The sequence below is a fragment of the Canis lupus genome, chromosome 15 (assembly GCF_011100685.1).
Source record: "Canis lupus familiaris isolate Mischka breed German Shepherd chromosome 15, alternate assembly UU_Cfam_GSD_1.0, whole genome shotgun sequence".
Classification (NCBI taxonomy): Eukaryota; Metazoa; Chordata; class Mammalia; order Carnivora; family Canidae; genus Canis; species Canis lupus.
The window spans coordinates 26,774,554-26,780,553 of NC_049236.1; the positions used below are offsets into that span (position 1 = coordinate 26,774,554).

Genomic DNA, 6,000 nt, shown 5'->3' on the forward strand with positions numbered 1-6,000 from the left:
ATTAAAAACTTTTGCTTTATGAAAGAACTTGTTAAGGGGATGAAATAATGAGCTAGAGACTGGAAGAAATATTTGCAGACCACATGTCTGGGAAAGGGCTGGTATTTAGGATCTATAAAAAATGTATAAAACTCAACAATTAAAACCAATTTTAAAATGAGTAAAAAAGATATACAGGGACATTTCAATTGAATATGATGTGTGGATGACAAATGAGCGCCATGTAATGAGGTTCAACGTTATTACCCACTAAGGAAATGCCAATTAAAACTACAATGAGATGTCACTGCATACCTCTCAAAATGGCTAAAATACAGTGACAACAAAATTCTGGCAAGGATACAGAGAAACTGGATCATTCATACATTGCTGGTAAGAATGTGAAATGGTACAGCGCTCTGGAAAACTAAACATGTAACTACAATATAACCCAGCAATTACACTCCTGAGCATTTATACTGGAGAAATGAGAATTTATGTTCCATAAAACCTGTAAATGAGTATCTACAGCAGCTTTATTCATAATAACCCTAAACTGGAAATGACCCAGATGTCTTTCAATGGGTTAATGGTTAAACAAACTTTGGTAAATCCGTGCCACAGGGTGCTACTCAAAAATAAACTACTGATATACACAACAACTTGGATGAATCTATAGACAACTATGCTGAGTGGGAAAAGCCAGTTTCAAAATGCTGCATATTACATGATTCCATTTTGATTTCTTGAAATACAAAAATAATATGAAGGACAGAGTGATGTGGTTGTGGTTATAAAGGGCAACAGGGATTTTTACAGTGAGGGAATTGTTCTGAAACTTGACTTTATCAACGTCAATATTCTGATGATGACATTGTAATGGTTTTGCAAAAGGTTACATTTTCAGGAAACTGCCTGAAGAGCACACAAAAGCTCTCTGTATTATTTCTCAACAACTACATGTGAATCTGTAACATCTCAAAATTGTTTTAAAAGCTGTCAACTCACTAAATCTTTTTGTGCTTTTATACTGATAAAACTGGCTAAATTTAGTGAATCCACTAAATCTCATCTAAATCTAAATCTATTGCTAAGAAACTGGAAGCAGAAACTTTCTTGTAAAATCAGAAACCTCAAAAAACCATAGAGCCAAAATACCCCTTGACTTTTATACCTTACTCATTCTACAGCATCTGATGCCTGGATACTGTTCTCCCAAGGGTATTTGCTATCATCTTCACTTTAGAATATATTTTAATCTATATTTTCAGTAAATAATACAGTATTAAAGAGCATAGAGTGTAAAGTTATCTTCCCACTCTGTCCCTCAGCATATCTGTAAGTCATCAACAGGTACTGTTGTATGTGTAGTCAAGCTAATATGTGTTTTCTCCCCAAACTGGTATGTGTTTTCGCCCCACCCACCCAACCTGTTTCTTGTTACACAACTGTCACTATATGCATAACTCCGCATTTGGCTTTTCACTTAAAAAACTTGCTCTCAATACAATTATTTGTTGGGGGGGTTATTTGTTTCATTTCGTCTTAATAATATGATAGACCACGGTATAAGTATATATTTAGGTCATTTCCAATAATCTGCTTCAGTGTTCAAGCAACTGATTTTGTATACCTGGCATTTGTATATCTGTAAAATAAATTCCTAACAGTGGAACTACTTGATCAAAGATTATGTGCTTCTATAGATTTGGTAAATACTGCTAAGTGGCAGTCTCAACTTTATAAAAGCTGTCTCAACTTGGACCACAACAAGCAATGTATGAGAGTACCTGTTTCCCTCTGCCTTCTTTGATCTTTGCCAATCTGTTAGGTGAAAAAGCTTCCAGTGTAAACACTTAATTCAAAGATAATCAATGAATCTTTTTTTAAAAAAATTTTATTTATTTATTTATTTATTTATTTATTTATTTATTTATTTATTTATTCATGAGAGATACAGAGAGAGAGAGCAAGGCAGAGACAAAGGCAGAGGGAGAAGGAGGCTCCATGCAGGAAGCCAGATGTGGGACTCGATGCCCAGATTCTGGGATCACGCCCTGAGCCAAAAGCAGACACTCAACCACTGAGCCACCCAGGCATCCCAATCAATGAATCTTATGTGAAAGGATACTTTTGTGCATTAATCACAAGGAAATAAAGTGAAATAAACTGAAAACAGTTCTATACCAAGTGATACTGTACATTTACAACAATCCTGTAATCCTGTCTCCGGGGCTAATTATTCACAGAGAAATATCAGAAAATCATTATTGGCCAAAGTTAATATTTAAGTAGATAAACTCATTAAAAATTTACTAAATGCATGCAGAAGAGTAGTAGTTAGGACTTATTTTAAGTTACAAGAGAAATTGGAAATAAATATAAAGATTCCTCCTGGCATGTAACTTTAAATGTTTTCATGTATTAGACCGTGCTCACGGAATCTTGTTCAGAACGAATTTTAATTTACTCTGCATAGAATATATTAAAATACCCAATCATGCCTATGTATATAGTAACAAAGGGTCAACACTACCCAAAAGAAGTTGAGAAATAAATTGAGAAGTGAAAGTTTTCATGGCTTTTGATAATCAGCAAAGTCTCTTTCAGGTCTATCATTGTGAATCAATGATTTTTTTTTCTACCTGGGTAACCCCAGAGTTCAACAGAATGCAAATCTCTTCCTATTCATACCCAAGTTTTATTTTATGACTGGACAAGCACATTTTCTAACGTGCACACAGCAAAATTTGAACTCTGATCACTGGGGAAATTAATGATTATAAATGCAGAGTTTAGGTTTTAGTAATTATTCTAACATATTTTAATGACTGACAAGTAAGGCATCTCATTTGATTACTGGTATTTCAAATAGCTATTAGCCCATAAAAAATTTTTTCTACTTGCTATGGCTTGAATGTTTGTGTTCTCCACTCCAAATTTATATATTGAAATTCTAACCCCAAGAGGATGGTATTAGGAGATGGGGACTTTTGGAGGTAATAAATATAATCCCAGAAAGCCAACTAGTCCCTTCCAACATGTGAGGACACAGCAAAAGACATCATCTATGAAGCAGGAAGCAGGCTCTAACCAGACACCAAATCTGCTGGTGCCTTGGATTTCTCAGCCTGCAGAACGATGAGAAACGAATTTCCGTTGTTTATGAAGCATCCAGTTTATGGTATTTTGCTACAACAGCCTGAACAGACGGATCTCTTATTTACGTTATTATTCGGGTGACAGAGCATGCATTTTCCAGAAACATGTATAAATATCTTTCTTAATGCCATTAAAATATTACATCTTGGGCAGCCCGGGTGGCTCAGCGGCCCAGGGCCTGACCCTGGAGACCCGGGATCGACCCCCACGTCGGGCTCCCTGCGTGGAGCCCGCTCCTCCCTCTGCCTGTGTCTCTACCTCTCTCTCTGTGTCTCATGAATAGATAAATAAAATCTCAAATAAATAAATAAATAAATAAATAAAATGTTACATCTTGAGATTACATGTATTGGGAGTATAAAGTAATTCTTGAACCAAGAATACCACGTGCAATCAGGAAAGAAAAAAAAAAAAACACACACACACACACACACCGTAAAAGATCATCTTCCTTTCAAAATAGTGTGAATTCGGGGGATCCCCGGGTGGCCCAGCGGTTGAGCATCTGCCTCCAGCCCAGGGCGTGACCCTGGAGAGCCGGGATCCAGTCCCGCATCGGGCTCCCTGCGTGGACCCTGCTTCTCCCTCTCTGCCTGAGTCTCTGCCTCTCTCTCTCTGTCTCTAATAAATAAATAATCTTAAAAAAAAAAAAAAAGCGTGAATTCTTGCCTTCCTGAATGTCTCGCGTGCAGGAAAGCGGTCCATGAACTCAACAATACACTTGACTCCAATAAATCGCCATGGGTCCCTGATCACGCGGCCACAAAAAATACAACATGACGATTCTGATGATCAAAACCCCCCGACCTCAATGAGACGCATACCCTTCCCGGGCCACCGGGCCCCCCGGCGGGCACCCACGAGGTACCCCCTGCACAAGTCGGACCTGGGCGCCCACTCGCTGTGTGTCCTGCGGGAAGGAGGCGGGGGAGGGGGGTGCTGGGGTCGCTCGGTCAGAGGATGCTACTTCCTAAAGCAAACCTGTTCCCGGCGGTGGCAGGTGCAGAGCAGCTCCGCAAACTGGACGACGAGGCGCTGGGCCGCCGGCGGGAGCGCCAACGCCTGGGACCCGCGGACCGCGCCGACCGAGCCCCGCGCCCCGCGCCCCGCGCCCCGCGCCCCGCCCGCCCGCGAGCGGCGGACGCAGCCTCATTTGCATAAGCACCCAAACACTGCTGACGTCACGGCGCGGGCCCGCCCCGTCTTACTCCAGCCGCTGCCTCGGAGCGGAGGACGCCGAGCGAGGGGAGCGAGCTGCGGGCCCGGGGGGCGACCCGCGGCCCCCGCGGCTGCGAGGCGCGGTCTCGGCCGGGCGGGTGCTGTGGACCCCCCGGGCCCGGCCCGAGCTCCGCCCATCCCCGCCGCGCTCCCCGGACCCCCAGCCCCAGCTCGCCCCGGGCCACGTGCCTCGGCGCCCCGCGGCCCACGTACCGACCGTTTCCCGCAGGACGCCTCGGGCGACGGGGGGCGGGGGTCCCGGGCGGACGCGGCCTCCGGAGGCGCCCTCGGCGGCGGCGGCGGCCGCAGGAGGCGGGAGGGGCGGGCCCGCCGCCCTCCCCCCGGCTCCCCTGGGGCTGCGGGCGCCGGGCTGCCCCGACCCTACCAACTTTGCCCTCGGACCCGCGCGGCTCGGGCCGCACCCCTGCAGCCCGCCCGGGCTCCACCTGGAGCGCCCAGGTCTGCGGGGCCCGGGGGCGACCCCGCGGCCGGAGGGGAGGCCGGCGGCTCGTCCCGACCCGTGCGCTGCCCCTGCTCGCCAACACCCCCCGCCCCGCATCGGGCACAGGTGCGGGACGCAGCCTGGAGGTCGCCCGCCCGGCCCCACTTCGCGCTCCGAGCCTCGCAGCTGCCCCTCCCGCCCCGCGGGGCCCCCCGAGTCCCACCCGGGCCCCGTCCCCCCCCCCGGGCCCCGTCCCCCCCCTCCCGGGGCGGCAGCCGGGGAGCCCCGCCCGGCCCAGCCCCGGGCCCTCGGCAGCCCGGGCGCGTCCCTACCGTTCGCGGGCTCCACCGCGCACCTGCCGCCGCGTCGGCTCCGGCAGCTGCAGCAGCGAGGCCGGAGGGGCGGGCCCGGGGCGGGGAGCCGGGGGTCGCTGCCGCGGGCGGGCGGGGGGCGGGGGGCGGCGGCGCCTGCGTGTCGGCGGGGCCCGGGCGCGAGCTGCCGGCGCGCGGCTGCGTGCGCGCGGGTGTGAGCGCGGGTGTGACGGAGGCGCCCACGTGCCCGGCCCGCCCGCGCCGCGGTGCCAGCTGCCCGCCCTGCGCCCCGGGGCGGCCTGGACCCCAGGCGCCCTCCGCCCCCGCTGGCGCTCCCCGCCGGCCGGTCACCCCCTGGCAGCGGCGGAGCCCCCCCGGGCAGCGGTCCCCCGCCCCGCCCTGCCCCGCCCCCCCGCCCCCCAGCCCCGCCCCGGGGCGCCCGGTCCCCCGCGAGGGCTCCCCGTGGGGCGCGGAGGCCGCCGAGACCTCCACTCGGCCGCGCCCCGTGCGGGATCCCCGGTGCCCAGCCCTGAGCCCAGAGCTTAGCCTTCCCGCAAAACGGAGCGTGTGCTCCAAAGGTTAAGCGCTGCGTCCCTGAAACTCTTTCAGGTCCTTTCAAAATTTCCAAGCAATGCCAAGTCAGCCTGAAACAAAGGAGCGGAGCTTCAGGGACCCTGTTCACCTGCAGATGGTGACTGTTTCCATCACAAAATACCTTTGTGCACTTTAGGTCCTCCAGCAACCCCTCGCATTTTGACGGTTTGTGTCCAATTAAGATTGAATTAAACAACAAGGCCATTGCAGATAGGTTTCTCATGCAGTTAAAAAAAAAAAAAAAAAAAAAAAAACTCCTGGGAAGAAATCACAAGACCTCACTTTCAGGTCAGA

The 6,000-nt window shown here is 50.2% G+C and overlaps 1 protein-coding gene across 3 annotated transcripts in view; it reads right to left on the bottom strand.

Annotated features, from left to right (window-relative positions):
* SLC6A15 (solute carrier family 6 member 15) overlaps nucleotides 1–5,227 on the bottom strand; it is a 45,300-nt gene extending 40,073 nt beyond the window's left edge. For 2 of the 3 annotated variants that reach the window (XM_038558573.1, XM_038558569.1), the window contains exon 1: nucleotides 4,123–4,250. The gene's annotated coding sequence lies outside the window, so the exon portion shown is untranslated. Of the gene's footprint in view, nucleotides 1–4,122; nucleotides 4,251–5,133 lie in introns of those variants that run through there. The other variant, XM_038558570.1, reaches the window with a different exon arrangement.
* Between the last annotated feature and the right edge of the window lie 773 nt (nucleotides 5,228–6,000).